Source organism: Pezoporus occidentalis, unplaced genomic scaffold (assembly GCF_034315485.1).
Source record: "Pezoporus occidentalis ecotype Australia unplaced genomic scaffold, CSIRO_AGI_Poc_V1 ctg2, whole genome shotgun sequence".
NCBI lineage: Eukaryota > Metazoa > Chordata > Aves > Psittaciformes > Psittacidae > Pezoporus > Pezoporus occidentalis.
The window spans coordinates 20,785,245-20,806,319 of NW_026913855.1; the positions used below are offsets into that span (position 1 = coordinate 20,785,245).

The 21,075-nt window shown below is 39.2% G+C and overlaps 1 long non-coding RNA gene across 1 annotated transcript in view; it reads left to right on the forward strand.

Moving 5' to 3' along the window:
• The window catches only part of LOC134163341 (uncharacterized), a 110,076-nt gene that overhangs the window by 31,427 nt on the left and 57,574 nt on the right, over nt 1-21,075 (forward strand). The gene's annotated exons all lie outside the window — the stretch shown is intronic.

Genomic DNA, 21,075 nt, shown 5'->3' on the forward strand with positions numbered 1-21,075 from the left:
GATCTAGACCAGAAGGTGCTGAAGATTGCTCTAGGAGATTAAAAACTAAAACTGGTTTTACTTAGTTTTTTTTTTTTGCATCGGGTTTTATTAGTTTTGTTGTTATTTTTTCAAGTAACGAAATACTGAGCCTAGGGCTTTAAAAGCTGGAGTCTTGATTCTGCCCCAGACTCTCCTTTTAAGTTAGAAACCACAATAGCTCAACTCTCTTCAGGTACATTTTTAACTGAGCCATAGACAAGCATTACTAGCTATCCACCTTCTGCTTAATGATAAGGAAGCAAGAAACTGAACTATTGTTTAATCAAGTTTCTTATTATAAACACACACTTTGAAAGGTTTTTTAGAGGACCTTTTTTCTGTTCCATAATACTATATCAGGGCTGAAAAAAAATTTCATTATTCACCTTTTCTACATGAGGCTGCCAGCTCTTTGTCTGTCCGTAAAGTTCCTCCATTGTTATCAAAACCAGCAATGCTGCTGATAGGAAGTGTTTGCAACATTTGTGCAAATCATATACCAAAAACATTTATTTTAAGACTTTTTCTAAGACTTCAGATTTATGTTCTCCCTGTTTTTTCAAGCATTCTTGTAAAATGTCTGTATATACGAGACTGGCTCACTTTTTCCTTTTTATTTTTTTTCAGGTAATCTTTAGCAATAGCTACCAAGAGCCATTATTAGTCCTTGTCAAACTATTTTTTAACTCAGTTCCTTCTTTCAATAGTAATCCTTCTACCTCTCTATGAGTAAAATGTCAGATGTTCACCTGGATAATGCCTTCTGCTGCACTACAGTTTTTGTCTGGTGTATATGGCCAAAATATACGTCTAGCATATTTAAGAGATAAATGTATTATCAGACTCCAGAGATCTATAAAATTTAGATGACTATTTGGTAAGGATTATTTTTACAACATAAGCTGCAAAGATTTAATTCTTAAAAAAACATTTCTTCTATTGTTTATCATTTGATGGATTTTCCCTCTGATTTTTGAAAACCCATAGAAAAAAAGAAGCACCTCTCCTTCTCTCACAGGTTTACTGTTCATGCAGATGATCTAAATGAAATGCTGCTGAGAGAGCCTTTAGTTTCTGCTGGATATTTTAATATGGATGTCTGGCCAATGCTGAATATTTTTAGAGCTACTGGATAAAGGAAAGAAAGGCAAAGCATGGTCTTGACCTCTGTGTTCCATTAGTTTTAAACAGACAGTAGTGGAGGAATCTCTAAATACAAATAGTTTATTACCCCTGCTCCTGCAGGGCCTTGAGATTTTTTAAGTTTCTAGTGTTCGTTTGTAGTCTCAAGAGTTACGGAATATTAACAGGCTCTCTATATCTGCTGTATCTATTTATGTCTAACTTGTTCCCCACAAGGGCAGTGACATTTGTACACATTCACTCGGTTTTAACCTTGCTGTTTGTTTCTTCCTTCCTTTTCAAACTCAGCAAGACCTCTTTGAATTAGGACATAAGCACTTTTCTTCAGTACTGTCTCCAGCTGCCTTCAACTAAGTTGGAGTTTTCCTGCTGGTTAAAAATCTCCATTTTCCAGGCAGAAGTTTTGTTTACTTTTCTCAGCTCTGTCAACTGATTTCATTCCTTAAGACTTGAAATGGCAGACTACAATTCTGCTGTTTCGGTTCTTGTTTATATGGCTGGGTGTTCTTATATTTCTGATCATCTCTGTGTTCAGATGTTGTTTTTTTTTTCCTCCTGACTACAACACAAATTTCTTAGCTCCACATTTCTAGCCTCTATAATCTTAGAATTTAAGAACCAGAAGATTTTCTTGTTCAAAAATAGTGTTAGAGTAGCAGTATGCACAAAAGCCTGAGTCAGTTAGGAACCATACTAAAAAAAGAATAAAGGTTTCCTCTTTTGCCTAGACTTCTAGTCATCCACAATATCCTCTGGCAAGGAGATCCACTGCTCAGTTATGCCCTTCATAAAAAAGCCTCTGCTTCTTTGATTTTGATTTTGGTCCTGGGGTTCTTTGATCTCTCCAAATTCTTGTAGTGAATAGAGATCACCTATTCACTGTTCATTCTGTTTTCTCCATGCTCTTTGTGATTTCTGAAGCTTTCTGAAATCGCTTGTCTGATTTCTGTACTGAGTGTGAACTTACTTGGTCATTCTTGTAATGCAACCATTCCACAACTCTGGATATCTCTTTAGCCCTTCTCAGAGTTTTGTGTTCTCACAGTTTCTGTGTTCTAATATTTCACTTTTGATCTTTGGTGGAGGTGGGGGAATTGTGACTGCACAATGATTAAGCACATTAATGGTTAGGATGACTGTACATCCCAATTTTTTAAGTGACATAGCAATGTTCTCTGTATTTTCTCTGATGAGAAACACAACCTTGACCAGGGTCAAGGTGACATTTTCATGGAACTCGCATAAGCTCAGTAATAAGAAATAATTTTATGTGTAAGTAGGATTTCTCCTCTCTCTTTCTTTTGTAGTAAGCAAAGAGACCAGGTTTGTTGGGCACACAGACAGGTAGGAGGGCAGCCAGACTAGTGGGAGGATGGATGAAGGCTACAGAGAGAAGCGTGCAAAAAGGAGAATAAGACTGAATGAAAAGCCTGGGACAGGAAGTTGGGAAGAGGTGAGGACAAAGCTAAGAAGACCTCTGGAAGCCAATTAGGAAGCAGAAAGGAAAAACAAAATCTGGAAAAGCAGGCTTAAGCAGGATGATCTCCAGCATTTGCATGTAATCAAGGGAACATTATTAGAAAAACCCAGACCCTTGCTGGCAAATCAGGATTCTGGGGTACCTCTCTGAAGTGCACGTGCACTGATGTACATAGCACAGGGAATAAACATAATGATTCGAGATCTGTGTGCAGCTGCAGGCCTACAATCTTGTTGGAGTCACAGAGACATGGTGGGATGGCTTACAGGTTATTTCTGTTGACAGCAGGTTGGCAGAGGCGCTCCTTCCTCTCTGCTCAGCATGGTGAGGTCATGCCTGGAGTCCTGTGTCCAGTTCTGGGCTACCCAGGACATACTGGAGAAAGTTCAATGAAGAGACACAAAGATGATCATGGGACAGGAGCAACTCTCCTGCAAGGAGGGTTGAGAGTTAAGACTGTTCAGCCTGGAAAACAGAAAGCCCAGGGGAGGATCTTATCAATGTATATCAATCTCTGAAAGGAGGATGCAAAGAAGATGAAGCCAGCCTCTCTTCAGTGGAGCCCAGTGGTAGGACAAAAGGCAGCGAACACAAACAGAAACATAGGAGGTTCTCTCTGAACATCAGCAAACACTTGTGAGGCATTGTCACGGAATGGACAAGGTGGCTGTTCAATATCCATCCTTGGAGATGTTCAAAAGCCATCCTCATAGACACAGTTCTGGGACGCCTACTGATTGAAAAGGAAGGCTAGACTAGATGACCTCCAGAAGTGATTTCACTTTGGTGTTGGCCATGAGGTCTTACAGCAAGTTGTCAACATCTGGAGCCCTTTACCGGTAGGAATACTATATTCATGCTGATTGTTTCTTCTTCCTCTCCCCTAAGACATATTTGCTTTTGACCTTGGGACTTTAAAATTTTTAAACAAAATTCATCACATAAAAAAGGAAGCTAAGATATAAATTAAAACTAAGATCTATTCAGAAAAAAAAAAGGCCATCACATATTAGTCTGAAATAATTGAGGTGGAAGAACAGAAGTTTCTGATCGCATGAAGTTTAACACACAGAGTTCTCACCATCTGTCATTGGAAAACTGTCAGTCAAGAAGGGCAACTGTGTATGATGATCTCAGCATGACGGCTACATTTGCTGGCAGGCTGATCTAATCACACTTGTACTGTAGAATATATATTCCTGATGAACGCCAAACTTCACTTCCGAAGTATCAACACTCCATGTTACAGGGAGGTAACTTTATTTGCCAACACAGAGCAACAGTGTCACAAAGATCTTTGAAACAGATTTCTCTTTCCTTTTCAAATCTGTGTTACACAGTAGCTTAGCTGCCATATTATTTTGAGAAAAATCAAGGCATCCAACTATTTTAAAACTGGGATAATATAATAATAATTTTTAATGGTTAAGAGAACTGACTATACCTCGAAACAAAAAAAAAAGCATTTTCAAATAATTTTCTAAATAGTCAGTTGGAAAATTATTAAGAAAAAGGAAAAAAAGTCCAAACCATCTATTATTAAGATTAAATGGATATAAATAAATAAACACCTTCAAAGCAGAAACAGCTCTAAATAAAAATGGCAATTTTTATGTCTTATGTTTCACTTTTCAGTTCACAGAATGGATTTTTTTTCTTCAAGTATAATTTTCTTTGAGATTATTGTTTGTCAAAGAACTTTAAATTTTAAGGACAGTACATGACCACCTTAGTCTGGCATCACATTTTAGCAAATAAATGCATTCTTCACTCTTATCCAAGTCTGTCTGTTTCTGCTTCACCAGTGTATTTTTGGAAAATGCTTTCCAAGTGGCAGACTACTTTCCTACCATGTTGTGAACTTTTCCCCCTCTCTTCTCAAAATACAGTAAATTCTGCTTTCCATACTACCTGTCCTTCCGTTACCAATTGTGATTTTTCTTCATCTGATCACTTTCTGGCTGAGACTTCTGGAATGCCTGTTCAGGCAGAACAAGGCAGCAGAGGTTAAAAACTAAACTTGCTGACTGGTTTCAACGTCAGCTTTCAACATTAAGTTTCTCCACTGGCTATACTTGTTAGGCTGTCTACATGTAGACATGACTACACACCTGTGCACAGAACATGAGGCCCTGGTCCTGGGACTGCTATGGCTACAACCCTTCCAGTGAGCCTGCTAATTGAGGGAGCAGGGGAAAAAAAAAAGCTATGCGTTTAAGTACCACAAAAAGGAAACACACAATACTAGCAGAATAGAAAATGTGTTTATGCTGCCTATGACTGTTACAGGATAGCAACCACCCACAGTTACGAGACAGAAATAAACACATTACCCATGTGCTTGACAGTTTTTCCCCAAATTTAAAATACAGTTAGTTATACCTGTTAAAAAGAAGATGTGGGAAAACTTTGAGCAACAGCACGATTCACATGTTGTAAGTCCAACATTTTTTTCATTGATTTTATTTTAGGAAGAGTTGTTTGGTGCATAAACACATCCAGTGATGCTCTACAAAAATCGATTTGAAATGAAAAGGCTCTGCTTCACAACTTAAATAAACACATGCCTTCTGACACATCAGCAGGGACTGTTCAACACTGCTAGAAAAATTCACGGAGATCAAATCAAAGCTTATAAATAGAGATGATTCTTAGTAAATTAACTAGTATTTCCTGGGGGGGGGGAAGAAAAAAAGTCCAGAACACAAGGCCTTAGCTATGGAGCTACAACTCTGCCACTTACCTATACTGTTCATGGGGTGGGGTTTTTTTGTTTTTTTCAAACACAGGCCTCAGAGCCAACCCCAGTAACCTTTATTCCTTAGGCCATCCTCACTCATTTTAAGCTTTCCATACAACACAACCTAGGCAGACAACCTGGATAGGAAACGGTAGTAACTAATTAATCAAAGCTTAGCAAAATATAAGTCATTTAAGAGCATGAACCAATACCACAAACGCTGAGTGCTTCAAGAAGCACTTCTCCTTGGTACACACAGAGCACATCCCAAAAGCCTTCTAGAAAGTGTCAGCTTGGAAAAAAACCCCAAACATTGTCATTCACTTTCAGTGTTTCTTTTCTGTCAGTTTTAATTTAACATGCTTCAAGTTTCCACTTGTGTTTACATGACAGGACTGAATTAACAGAACATGCGAAATAAGCTTAAAATACAGTTACACTTGCTATTGTGGTATAAATAGGGTGCCAGTATATTAACACTGTCAGCCACACCTCAAGACATCAAATATTAATCCCGCACCTATAAGGCGTTTCAAGAAAATCCAACCTTTTCGTATCATTGCCTACCCAAGCCAGCTGACAGCACATCTGTTTTTACCGTCTCTGAAGCATATTTAGAAACCTTTTAACTAGGGTTTCAAGGTTTTCTTTTCATCTTTCTCAACCTGAGCAGGCAAACCTCAGATCCTCCACAACAATTATGGAAAACCCACTTCTGTGGTGCACTCATTACACACACACAAAAAAAAAAAAAACAGAAAAAAAGAAAAAAGCCTTTAAATTATATGCTTTGCAAAGAGGAAGTCAAACAAGAAAAACTATATAAGAAAAAATGTATTTTTGTACATCAGTTGGGATCTTGCATGAGAGGTATGCATTGTAGAGCAATACCAGGAGGAATAGAGAAGAGGCATTTCTCTTTCTGTCTTCCAAGATAGAAGGAAATTTCAACCTTTTAAAAAATTAAATACCAGTTTAAAGTGACATATGTAGCAAACAATCAAACAAAACCTCAGGATAGATTTTCAAGAAAGGCTAAAGCTAAGTTTCTTAACGCTATTTGTAAGAGAAAGGAGGAGAAGTAGATCTCAGAGTTTGGATTTTCCAAAAATAAAGCATGGCAGTTATTTGTAATTTCTCTCAACCTCTCTGAGTTTTTGATTCAGATTGACCAGAACAGTTCAAAACAAACAAAATAAAATCAAACAAAACCAAAACAAAAAAGGCCCAAAACAAAACTATAAATCCCACAAGATTTACTTAACAATTCCATTTGCTACCTAGAGCAACAAAACGTTAGTTTTCCAGACTTTCCTCCTCAGTTCTGTGTGCTCAGCTTCTATGTTTTCTTGAGTATTGCAAAAAAACCTGAGCAGTACATATCAACCAGTTACAACTGTGATGGCAATTGCAGTAGTATGGGATGACAGCAGTCTGTAAGTAAGATCTTACAAGAGTAGTGAAGGATTTACTTTGGGACAAGTTTGATAGCTGGTAATACACCAGCAAAGGAAAAAAATCTTGGTTGGATTTTTGGCTCACAAGTGAACTTGCAAAAAAAGCAGAAAAAAACTATATTTTTAATTTAAAACCAAGAGCATTTAGTAAGGTGTGACCAATACGCAACTGATATTCTATGCAGATTGATGAAATCCTTCACAGATCAAGGCTATGTGCTGATCATATAGCTTCTGCTATGTTACTCAGGAATTTTCTCTTCTTTCCTGTAGAAGTGCTAGAAACTTTCCTGTCTACAGTAGCTACTGCTGCAGAGCACAGGGATTGTTTCAATTAAATTTTATGTTTAAGGTGACTTCTCAAGAAATACCTGTTTTTGACACTAGCCCCAATGCTAGTATATATAAAAATGGGATTTTGCAAGCCTTTGTTTGCACATCTGGATGGTAGTTGTATTAATAAAGAAACTGGTGTTTCCTTGGCTCCAAGAAAGTGTAAACAAAGGAGAAATGGAAAAAACCAAGCAAGACTAACAGAAGGTTCCTTTAGCACAGAATCACTTTAGCTTTCCTGCAGCATTATAATCCAATGCAGATGTTCATTTGCCTCATTCTTGGCAGCTGTGTTAGATGAACTTCCTCTCCTCAGTAACATTTTCTCAGGGATTTATGATCCCTTTGTTAGTCTGCCCTTAACTTGCTCATTCCTTTCATGTGACAATGAAACCCAAAAGGGTGAGAAATCAAGCTAAATAAATGAAAAAAATTACAACACAATAATAACACAATGTAAAAGTAAACATAATATTTAGGTGATTAAAGTACAACAATGATCTCTGTTTTTGTTTCATCATTTCTGATGGTGGTAATGACTCTTATTTATTAAGTCAAAACAAACCAAGTAATTATATAAGAAAATAAGAGAGAAGGAGCAGTAGTAATAAATATAATGGCATAGACATGTTTTATGTTTAGCAATAAATTTTTAGAAATCATAGGATCATAGAATGGTTTGGGTTGGAAAGGACCTTAACGTCATCTAGTTCCAACCCCCGTGCCATGGGCAGGGACATCTTGCACTAGACCATGTCACCCACGGCTCTGTCCAACCTGGCCTTGAGCACTGTCAGGGATGGAGCATTTACCACTTCTTTGGGCAATCTGTTCCAGTGCCTCACCACCCTCACAGTAAAGAATTTCTTCCTTTTATCTAAAATATGCTCTATATCAGTATCAAATGAGTTTTATCAGGTATTTTTAAATAGCCTAACACATTAAGCTTTCAGAGAAATGATTTTTACTCACAACAGGAGCATACCTGGACAAAGAAGGATGATTAGGGTCTGCTCACCTCTAAATCTGATGTGTAACGTTGAAGCCTCACTTATTGCTAAGAAGCAGGTTCTGATTATATGAACATGGAGGAGCTGCCAGTACTGACAAGTTCCTTAGCATTCAGGTTGCTGTTTTTTTAAGTCCTTCCATCAGTTTGATGCAAAAAAAGTAACAGACTGTCAGGGCCTTGAGTGCACCAATAACCATTAATTGCTCTAAGCAGCCTCACCAAGAACCTCCACTCACACTGTTTGCTTGTTGTGCCAGGAACTCTATCGAAGATCAGTCCTGTGGTTTCAGTACCTGAGGTAGTTGCAGATGTGCCCATCTGTGGTCCTGTCTCTGGTACTATCAGATGGGGTTTAGACCTATGTTGCAGTTAGTTATGCTCCTGGGTGGACTCAGGACCTGCATTGTAGTCTTACCACCAGTCCTGACTCCATTTGTTTTTCACTAGAATCCATCAACAGATGCTGGATATGAGTGACTGCTTTGCCTTTTCTGAAACTGTCAACAGACCTTGTTACTAGCACCCTGCTTTGTTTGCTCAGCTCAGGTGCTGTGGGACAGTGTCCTGGACAGCAAGGTCTCTACCTAAACTATGATCACTCTCAGCTTATGCCTCACCTTCCCTTATGGAGCAGTCAGTCCTAGCTGTTCTGTGACACAGACTCCAAAAGACCTGTGTTATTGTATCACAATTCTATTTCCATTAGTGCTAGCTGAAAATGTGTCAAAAGTGTCATGAAAAAATTGCATCTGTTAGAATAATTTAGGAAAATGCCTATTTTGATGAAATTCTGTTGGAGGAAAATGCAGTTAGGAATCATTAATTCTCCTTATTCTAAAACTGATTTAATCACATATATAAAACCAACTAACCAACCAACCAAACAAACAAACAAAAAAGCCCTACAGGAAAAAATGAAGAAAAAGAGAAAAAAAATCCCCAAACCAACCAACCAACCAACCAAAAAATCACAAAGACTTTTTAAAAGCTTAGATTTTCTTAAACTCTAAAGGGAAAACTTTTTACATAAATAAGGTAGTAACAATAATCTGTTTCATCAATTTTTATTAAAAATACTAACTTGAGTCCTAAAGCCCAGAATGCCATCTATTCCTTTTAAATAACTGAAAAAAAACCACCCCAGCTTCACATCATGACTACCCTAGGGGTTTAATAACATGAACATCTGTATCTGTCAGGGGTTGCCAATCCAGTACCCCGACAGAGGTGAGACCGGAAGAACCATTTCCCCAGGTCCTGCCTGTATTGAGGCTGAGCCTGTAGAGGAGCTGTAGCACCAATAGGCACTCAAACGTACATAATATGTAAGTACACATTGCTGGCCATACAGATCAACAGAGACAGAAATCACAGCATTTGCACAAACAGCACCATTCTGTTCCCCCCATGACTGATCAGGATGGAAGCCCATTAGTGGAAAATGTGTAGATATATATATAATATGCTCCCCTTCTTAGACACTCAGGTCTATCCAGCATCTCTCCACTCGATTCCTTTGACTCTCATGATTGCTGACACCTAGATATACAGCCCCCAGTGTACAGTCCCACTCTGGTTGCTGGTACTCAGACTTACACATGCATTCACACACAATCGATTGACTCATCCATCCATCCATTCATCCATTCATCCAGACACAACAGGAACAAGGCACAGCCAGAAAAATTATACTTTCCATCCATCTGCTAACACATGACCAGTAGCTTTTTTACCCTTATCCATCTATTTTCCTATGATTGCACCCCCCAAAACTATTGTGGTCCCCCCGCATTTCCACACCTTTAGCTCTCCCTTAAGCAATCACAGGATGCTTCTGTCCAGCATCCAATAATAAGTCCCACACTGCTGTAGTCAGTGACTCCTCCTGTGCCTGTCAGGTGGTCCTGAAGCCTCTCTTTGTTGACTCATGTTGATGGGTTTCATGTTCCGACAGTGATTTGCACACTATCATGTGGTGTCCTGGGATATGGTCAGGCTGCTCTGTTCCTCTGATTTGTTGTTGGAGTCGTTTTGCCTGTCAGGATTCAGTACTCCAGCTTACCTCCCAGGTCACATTGACCTTTTCAGGTCATTTGCTTGGAGAGTGATTGCTTGTGCTAAACTTGGTTCTGAGCTACAGACATGCTGACATACCAGCATGTGTTATTTGCCCAGATGGTCTCTGCATGTTGGATTGCCTGAAGGGTGGAAGTTCTCACTGCCTTTCCCTCACTGTAGGCTAGAATTTCGGATTCTTTCAGATTAGAATTCTTTCAATTCTCACAAGACTGAGAGCAAAACCTTTGAAAATCTATGCTTCTACATTAAGCTTGGCTGAAATTGATGAAGTAAGTCATAATTCACTGCCACATACATAGAAGAAAAGGTGTCAATAGAAGGAGTATAGAGGACAGAATGAAGGTACGGAGAACAGAAAAATCAGATGTCTGGGCAAAGAGAAAGTACAATAAGCTTCCTTTTCTTAAAAAAATGGTTAAGAGCAAAAGGCATCCAACTACTTCAGATCTGAATGTAGAACCATTAGTCAGGAGATGACAAATTGAGAGGGAGACATCAGTCTGGGGGTGCAGGGGAAGCTTCTAGTAAATGCAGCTAAGAATTAATGCCTGGGACAGATCAGGATTTGCAAGAAGGATTTGCCTGAGTGACACAGTGACGAAAAGTAAAGGAAAACTAAGACTGTGGAGACCCACACTTCTCCTTCGTAGCCACTTGCCGTTAAATAAATCAGGTCTTTTATCTGTTGCTGTCTATCTGTGAAAAGTGTAAAAAACTAATCTGCCTGAGATCCTGTTTGCACCAAAAGGTTGAAACAAGCTAACAAACTAGCTAAAATGCACAGAAAGGATGTGGTTGTGGACACACACGTAACACAACAGACGCACAAAGGCAGGAGGATTGCATAAAGTCTCATTTCCTTTGGAGATTCTGGGATATATTTGGAGTGTATTAAAGGATTTAATCCTGATTTTTAAAAAATCTTACTTACAACATTATTTCACAAAATAACAACCAGCAACACATTTTGCTTCTTGCTACTCTGCCAGAATACAGCGTTTTGTGTCTTTCAAAGATCAGGAGATCAGAGAGATTTATATACCCGTTCCTCAGTATCTAATAATTAACAAACACAGCTATCTGGAACTCAAGACTGTGACCCACCACACCAGTATTTCTAGACTGTCAAAGTTTTTAATTATGCCACAGCAGTAGGTTATGAGTTGTCAGGACTTCTGATAACAGAGCTACTAAAATACAGATAAGCAAAAGAAACACTGATAGTTTTAATGATTCCGTGGGTAGTTGCCATTGTCTCTGTGAAGCCATCGTGCAGCGTTTCACCTTCATTCTTTGATAAACAAGACACACATTTACCTTCAAACTCCCTCTCTGGGGTGACATTTTCCTGTCTTTTCACCATATCTCTGTTCATTTCTTCCCTACATATGTTTTCTGTATAAAAAAACCTGACTTTTAACAGTTCTTTTATTTTTGTCCCCTCTTCCCAACGTGGCTCATTGAGCATCAGCTTTCTTCCTTGAAGCATTTGGATATAAGAGAATACTCCTGAAGGCCATTTTGTCCACAGTTTGGTGTCTACTGTTGTTTAGGATACATGGCCAGCTAACCTTCATTGTAGAGCAGCTGAGATTCAGCAACCTGAAATATTCTGAGCAAAATTCAGGTGACTATTTTCTCCACTCTGCACTAACATTATGTCTCTGAGAATTCAAAGGGGTTAGCTCTGGATTAGTTCTGAGTTTATCCCATGCAAGTTTCAGGATCATATCCAAACAAGCCATAAGACAATTTTGAAGCTCACTTATTGTTTTATGTACAGCAGTTAGAACAGCTAATATTTCCCTGATAATTATTAGAAACAAAAGGAAGAAAAAAGAGGGTTCATCTGGAAAGGAAATCAGAGATATTTTCTGGTTCGTTTGTGGGATTGGAGTGCCCCACTGTCACAAGTGCTGATATTTCCCTCTTCTACTCAGTTCTGTAAAGAAAGCATCTTTGCAGGACCACTAAGGCAAAAGGAACATTTTAATCTGTCTATATATAAAATGCAGACAGCTAAATATTAGTCATGTAACTTTCTAAAAAATTACCAATACAGTTGGTAGCATGACCCAACCTCAAATGAGTCTTAAATGAGGAATCAGACATTTTCTTAAAACTTTTCTCCCAAAATATTGTAAATTACTATTTTAAAATTTCTATGACTTCAGGAATTATGACATTGACAAATACATGTATAAATAGCACACGTATTGCAAGAAATGCCAATTGTAGTTGGCAATACAAAGTAACATGAAAGCAAAGGATGAAAAAGAGAGTACGGATCTGGAGCTCTGTATGGGTTAAGGATACTACGTACCAGGGTTCAAACCTGGACACAAATTCCATTTGGTGTTGGGTGCTATGCCCTGTGGCACATCTCCATCATTGTTGAACCCTTATCCACTGTCTTCATTGGACAGCCCTCTTCTGCACAAGCTGCTGCAGAAATTATTTCTGTTTAGGACATGCCCTCTAGATCTTGCAGTCAGATCAAAGGACATTTCATAAGGAATAGTTGACCAAAGTGATTAGAAATGGCTGAAATTTGTTACTAGCAAATATCTCCAAACTTTAGCAAGCACCCTGGAGAACAAGAGCTCCTGGAAGTTCTGAAAAGATCCAAAATGTTCCCATGAGATACAGGACACCTACAAGCAGAATGAAGAAATTGCATCATAGTTTGCTGCCTCTCTTAGCTCCCTCCATTTTTTGCACTCCTATAGGTTTGTTTCCTCTGTCTGCTGTCTGAAACCTTACTGATTTTCACTGCCATTATTAAAATTCTGTTTCTATAGAGTAATTCCTATCTAACATATCTGCATGAAGCAGGAAAACAGGTGGAGGAGAAAAATGCTGAATGCGGAATATGATAGAGTAATGCTGTGGAGCAGGAGATGAAGACCAAAAGTATGAGATCAAGGCTGACAGTTACATTACACGGTTATGCTAGAATTACAGCTTCCTTTGTAGACGAGGTCTGCATGTAGACATGTCTGATGCAGCATTCATGCAACCAACGCGTAGTTTGAATGTAGTATAAGCAATGCCTACACTCAAACGAAAATATTTGGTTGTAGCTGTCTCAGTTGTAAGTCCATTCCGCTGTTGAATATAAACCAGATTTAAACAGGTTTCAGAGTGCCTACCTAATGATGTTTAGCATTTTAGTAAAAATATTTTTTACAAACATCTTGTGTGGAAATAATGTGGATGTTTGTCTAGAGTAAGGCTAATTTATCATTTCAATATTTATATGTTCCTACATTCTTTGACCTTCAACACTAACAGGTCCTGAAAGAGATGCATGATGCTCTCCAGGACATAGAAATTACTGTCAGTACTTACTTTCCTTTTTTTTTTTTCTTTTTGCTTCTGCAGTTGAGAATAATTCAGGTCCTGAGCAATTCCTTAAACCTCATGAAACTGTTGTGCCACAGCATCTAGAAAGCTATCGTTGTAGGTGAAATTTTAGAACTTGAAAATTTCCATGTCTGAAAGCAGGTGCTAAAAAGCAACGGGGGACAGGAAAAACTTAAAAAAAAATTATCATATATAAAATAAAACCATTAATCTGCTCTACCCAGATTCCCATGTCACATTTCAAATACAGAACCTGCAAATAAATTATTTTAAACATAAGATAGAAAATATACAATCAATTAATTGTTGGAATCAAAATCTATATTCACTCTTACTTGGGGAATTTTCATTTTTGTCCCCAGAATACCAAACTTGGATGAATACCAGTTACCAGTATTTTACACTGGTTTCTGATGCTTAAATTATCAATCAAAGAAGGATAACTCTTCAACCAGTTTTCCTGTCAGTGGAAAATCTGTTTGTGTTTCCCACCGCTTAGAACCATAGAATCACAGAATGTGTAGGGTTGGAAAGGACCTTAAGATCATCCAGTTTCAACCCCCCTGCCATGGGCAGGGACACCTCACACTAAACCATGTCACCCAAGGCTCTGTCCAGCCCGGCCTTGAACATTGCCAGGGATGGAGCATTCATAGCTTCCTTGGGCAACCCATTCCAGTGCCTCACCACCCTCAGGAAAGAACTTCTTCCTTATATCTAAACTAAATTTCCCCTGTTTAAGTTTTAACCCATTACCCCTTGTCCTGCCACTATAGCCCCTAATGAAGAGTCCCTCCCCAGCATTCTTATAGCCCCCCTTCAGATACTGGAAGGCTGCTATGAGGTCTCCATGCAGCCTTCTCTTCTCCAGGCTGAACAGCCCCAACTTCCTCAGCCTGTCTTCATACAGGAGGTGCTCCAGTCCCCTGATCATCCTCGTGGCCCTTCTCTGGACTTGTTCCAACAGTTCCATGTCCTTTTTATGTTGAGGACACCAGAACTGCACATAAAACTCCAGGTGAGGTCTCATGAGAGCAGAGTAGAGGGGCAGGATCCCCTCCTCTGACTCACGCTCCTTTTGATGCAGCCCAGGTTCTAGCTGGTCTGTGGGCTGTGAGCTCACACTGAAGTTGGCTCATGTGCAGTTTCTCACCAACCAACACCCCCAAGTCCTTCTCCACAGGGCTGCTCTCAATCTCTTCTTTGCCCAACCTGCAGGTAAATGTGGGATTGCTCCAACCCAGGTGCAGGACCTTGCACTTGTCATGGTTAAACTTCATGAGGTTGGCATCAGCCCACCTCACAAGTGTGTCAAGGTCCCTCTGGATGGCATTCCTTCCCTCCAGGGTATCAACCGAACCACACAGCTTGGTGTCATCGGCAAACTTGCTGAGGGCGCACTCAATCCCACTGTTCATGTCAGCGACAAAGATGTTGAACAAGACCGGTCCCAACACCGATCCCTGAGGGACACCACTGGTTACTGTTTTCTTCATTATTGAAAGTCTTGATCAAATAACCCAAACCATTGCACTTTGTCTGAAACTAGAGAGCAAAAATTTTCTAGAGAAATTAAGATCTGTACATACAGTTGCCTTTTTCGTCCGCTGGGCAACGTGGAAGCACCATGAAATAGAAAGTATTGTCAGGACTAGGGCCATTGCAGACTAGGCCTCAAAGGAGTTACAGATAGTGACTCTGGAGGGAGCATGGCTGCAGTGGCTCTTAATTTTTTTTGGCTGTTAAACAAGAATAACACACAGATATGTATAAGACAGCTGGGTCATATCTCAGAAGTAGGTATTCAGAATCCCAATAAAATCCTAGTTTCATTTAAATAAGTGGAGAAGCTACATTACCTTTTTGAAGCTAAATTATCTTTTACCTTCTCTTTCTGAAGGAAATAGATCCTGTGCTGCCAGAGGAATCACTTGCAGGGGATTCATGTACTTTCTACTCAAAAGGAAACTGTACTGTTCCATTGCTTGTCCCCACTGCCCTAAAACATTTCCTAGGCACTACCACCATTACACTGGCAACTTCACTGAGATTTGGGAGCAGGGGTTGTACTAAGCCAGCAGAAAAACTGATTAAACAAAACACGTAGTTTCCCAAAGACTTAGCACCTGAAGACTCAGAGCAAGATCAGTGAGGTGGAAGGTAAGGACAGGAATTGATGGGCAGGATGGGTAGGTGCAGCAGATGGGCAAGACCATGATAGTCAGCACTTAGTTTGGCTTCAATTGCTGTGAAATCAAAGCCTAGAAATGAGATTTTCCAGCAGTACTATTCTGTCCATGCTCTTTCATGTGAGCTCACTAAACTGGCAGAGTTATTCTGTCCATTTCTGCTGCGCTAGTTTTCTACCAAGTAACTAAGAACATTTGGCTTACTGCATGTAAGTTGAGAACCAGGGTTGGGAGCAGGAATACAGCCAGAAGCAGCAGGAGAAGGAGGGAAAGATTGCTTGCTTTCTTTATTTTGGTCAGTTTTGAATGCCACAAGAAGGCCTTCTTTCTATAAAAGTCTTACCCCACATGCGAGACAAAATGAAGAAAACAACACAAAATGTATTCAGATTTAAGCAGAATCTTCCAAACTAGTAGTCCATCTTGCACTGCATACTTATGAAATGAATAAATACAGAAAAATGGGCAATGGATTTTCAGCTGTTTCTGTTGCCCAGTAAATGTACTCACTGTCTTTAACAGGTGCAATAGATTTCACCCAGAATTTACTCAAATGACTAGTAGTTTATCACCAGCAGTAAATACTCCATTTTGTATCTTTCTTTCCTTAATTTAATTTGCAGGCACAGTTTAATATATGTACTCTTTTCCTGCACACAGTGAAATATTGATTCTGCTAAGTATAGCGATCACAGCTCATCTGTTTGACCTTACCTCTAATTGTACTTCAAATTTCAGACAGTTTTAGTTAAGACTTCCCTACTGGATTAGCATTAGCTGTTGTGAAATCAATTTGTTAATTTAAAAATGGCATTTATATTTAAGAATCAGATTGTTGTGGGTTTGATGCTGGAGACTTAGGCAAATTTTATTCCTTTAACAGTCATATTTGTTTCTATGACAAAATTCTAACAGCTTTAAGCCACATGTAAAATGCTCAAAAGTGAGACCCATGAAAGCATGTGTACTAAGTATGAAACTATCCAGGCCTGAGAATCTAGGCCGCAGAGGCTTTTATAGCCTGGGGTATGGGAAACCTACTATGGTAGGGAGTATGGGAAACCTACTTATTCAGTTCAGACAAAGATGACCTGTGATTTCTATGCAGTGAAGTTAAAATTGATTTTGCTACCACCCAAAGGATGAAGACACACAGAAAAGTCAAGCTTGGTATAAGAAGGACTGTAAGAAATACAAGGGATAGAAACACAATAGGACAGAGAACTGGGCTGAGAGGGTCAGTAGAGGGATGGAGGAATTGTTCAACAATTGCTGCTTCTGACAGTTGCTTTTTTCTTCAGTCAATAGTAGCACAACCCAGCCCTTCACTCAATAGTAGCACCCAGACTGACAGAGACAAAGCAGACAGTGAGGTCTTGATCTTCTCTTCCAGTCCACTCTCTGTGAATACCTTGGTACCTAAAGTAGACCCTGAAACCTCGGTCATCCCAGCCCATGATGATGGCTGTTCTTTGATGTTTTTCAGCTGCCTCTTGACCAGAACCATGGTGGAACTGAAAAGCTTTAGGAAAAAACAATTTTGTGTACTTAAACAAACAAACAAACAGAAAAACAACCTAACAAAACCCAAAACTAAATCAACCTCAAAAGAAACCTGAAGCCAAAAAGAACCCAAAAACCCAAAACAAGCAAAACTTCTAAAAAAAGTATTTTTGCAAAATGATTTGAAAAACTGACTGATTTTTAACAGAAAATACTGAGCTGAAATACTTCTGAACAGTTGTCTTTGTGATAATAATAAAGTTTAATAATAAAAGCAGTTTCTGTCTCAGGAATGTAACTATTTGTAGAGAGGACAGAAGATGTGGGAAGCCTGAGAAAGTTTTCTAAAGATCAAACTTCACCTCCCCAGAAAACAGTCCTTCTCTAAAAGGTAATGAGTACCTCATTCAGGCTGAATGCTAAAGAAAATTATCAGTTTTCCTCAGCTCTTTTTATATTTTAAACTTTGGTATAAGTCCCACTTTGTTTTAGTCTAAATTAGAAGTTGTTCTCAACTGACGTGATTTGTTGATTTTGAAAGAGATTAATTTCATGGGTCACACCTTCACAGCTCACTATCACAGTATGTAGTCTATGACAGAAAGAAGAAAGATCTCTAAGAAATCCTGTAAGTTATAGCAGATGGATGTGCTCCTATTAAAGGCTGTTGTCCCCAAGCTCATACCGTGGCACAGGAGCAAAGCAGTGTGTGAGCGCTGCTTGCCTGCAGATAAAGTTTCTTTCACTAGAGCTAATGCCTCAGATTTCCTTGACATGGATATTAAAGGTATAGGAATTTACTTACCATAATGCAGATGTAAGTACTGGCTTCTTTGCATAAACACAACATGTGCAGCTATACTAAATATGGTAACAGTGCACTGAGTGCAGCAGTTTTATTTCCTTGCTCAGTATAATGTATTACCCATGTATAAATCATACACATTCAGTATACATATGTATAATAAAATGCATAATTTATTACAAAAACCATATTTTGTATTATGCTATGTCATGTAATTAATAATTAAGTTAATCATATTAAATAATTATACATATGCACTCATGCCTGTGTATTAATTAAAGGTGTTTGCAACCAGAAAAATCCAGGCCTATAAGTTAGAATTATTCATTCAAGAAATGCAGTGATTAAATCACAAGCATGTGAGATAGAAGAAAACTGATTCTTATAGGTTAGTCTTCTTGTTCATCTCCAGAGTCAATATGTTATAGCTGAAGTTCTGATAGAGCATCCAGTTCTTCTGTCACTTCTTAGTGGCCTGATGCTTTGTCTGGATCTGAATTTCTAGGACAAATCTCAACAGGAAAACCAGATATTGTTTCTTAACTCAGTAGCAATCTTTATATTCTAGAGGAACGTGAGTACAAATCTACTTTTAAAGTTTTGCAAGAAGAAAATCCTCATAAACAGATTGATGCTATTATTCAATAGCTATTCAGCACCTTGGCAGATTGGACTAGAAAAGCTAGATCTCAAGGATGAGAGAGCTCTCAATGCCTTATATCAGACCTTGCTCCTTTGCAAAGTGTTGAACTAGGAAAGTTAAACATGGGGTATGGAAGTAATAGCTTGAAAGTCTGGGAATAGTGTAGAGACAACTCTACCTAAACACAGCATTGGGGTTTTATTATTTATGTACCCACATGTTCAGAGTCTTCACTGTTCGGCATGAGGGAGGGTGACAGGGCATTTCCAAACAGGCTTCATCTCCATGCATGAATAAAAACTTCCAAGGAACACAGTACCATCAAGCAGGTGTGTGAACGGGACACTGGCCAAGAAATCATGCTGTGATTAGTGTCATCTTGACTATGACATCACTGGTTGCTAAACAGATTTGAGCCTTTGGACAAGCCTAATGTAGCTACCATAGTGGCCAGGCCAAGATTTTCTCTCTACTGTTGCACTCCTGTACTTCAGAGCTGTTTTTGTAATACCCCAGAAGTATTTGAAAGCATGGCTATTACAGAGATATGAAGGTTGATCTCAAGGGCACCCACACGAATGCTGCTTTGATCCACTTTAGATAAAGCTTAAATAAACTGCTGAAAGCTATTTAACAGCCCATAGCAAGGCCAGGAATTAAGTATTCTAAAAGTAGGAAAGATCTGGCTCAAGCATGTCAGGCACATTTTCTTTATTTTTTTGTGAAAATCCTGAGTATTATGTTGAACAGAGCCAAAAAAAAAATAACGTAATAAGCCCTGTACAAACATCCACACTAAGCATCCACATTTTATTTCAGTAACTAAAAAAAACCAACAATGCAACATAGTTAATCACTTCAGTAAATGCTTGCTGAGCACTCCAGCCTTCCAGTTAACGGATGTGGATGATTAAAAAGAGGAAAACAACAGAGCATCCATACACACTGTATACTATGCTATTAGTAACTAAAGAAAAACACTGACTTTAATGGTAGAAGAACAAACCTAACTTAGGGAAGAAAAAATTTGTATTTACAATCTAACGAACTATGTTTTCCACAGAGTGAACCCCACAGGCATCTTCAGAGAAGTGAAACCTGGCTCACCTCCAATTTATGAATCTAATTGCCTTCAGAAAGTTCCCAAATCCAGCCAAGCATGTGGGGAAGGCTTTACACTGGACAAGAGTCCAAGTATTTGAACTATTGCAACAGCTGCAAAGCAGGTTTGCAGACAATCCCATGCTATCCAAATTCTATTTTGTTTCAAAATGCAGAAACAGCACTAAGTACATTGGAGGTGGCATTACCCCATTTAGCTTTAAGGGGCACTGGGCTCTGAGTGCATCAAGGCCACCTTAATGACTCTGAGCAGCCTCATATGGAACATCCACCCATACCTTCTGCCCATAGGCCCAGGATGGCTATCACAACCCCAGTCTGGGGTATTACTCTGCCTGAACTGTGCTGTAGGTGTGCCTGTTCGAAATCCTGGCCCTTGGATGAGGTTTGAACCTAAGCTTTTATGTACGTTGTCTACCAGGTGGGCCCATTGGGTGTGCATGGTACCCTTGTTCCCAGTCCCGTTTCTGGCCCCATTTTCTGCTGTCTGTGGGTGGAGCCTGGATCTGATGGGTTTCTTTACCCTGTTGGGGATCTCCAATAGACTGTCCTCACCACCCTGCATTGTGTGCTATGTTCAAAGTCTGTGGGATTGCACCCTCCTTGGTAACAGTTCCTGTACTGTGATTACCATTTACCCCCAGCTGAATTTGCCCCCAAAAGAAGAACTATATTCTATTCCCTGATTTTTCCCAAGAGCCAATACGCTGACAAGTGCTCATGTAATGTAGCATGTAGGTCTGTATTCAATACAAGAGTAACTAGAGGACATGTTGTTTCTCAGTATGTCTGCTCTGAGACAGGTGTAATTCTTTTAAAAATTGAGGGGAAAGGTTTCCTTGACAGAATCCTTTGCCTCTGTCTCTTCCCTTGCTCTCTGTTGTTTCTCTCTGGGTTCATATGCAGCACAAATATGCCTTTTTGATTTCATGAAGTGTCTGGGACTGCACAAGGTTATGCAGAATTTTCTTTGTTTCAGATGCAGAAACTGATGTATCCAGGGACCAAGTGATTTGTTGGCATGATGCAGCTAAAAACCAGCTGCATCTCACGAGGAACAGAACTCACTAAAGTAGCTCTCAGAAGTTCCCAAACTGTGCTGTATGACCTATATGCTGACTTCCAGGAAGAGCGCAGCTGTGGTTCTGCTTACTTATCTGCTGCTTTCTTGATCTTCTACAA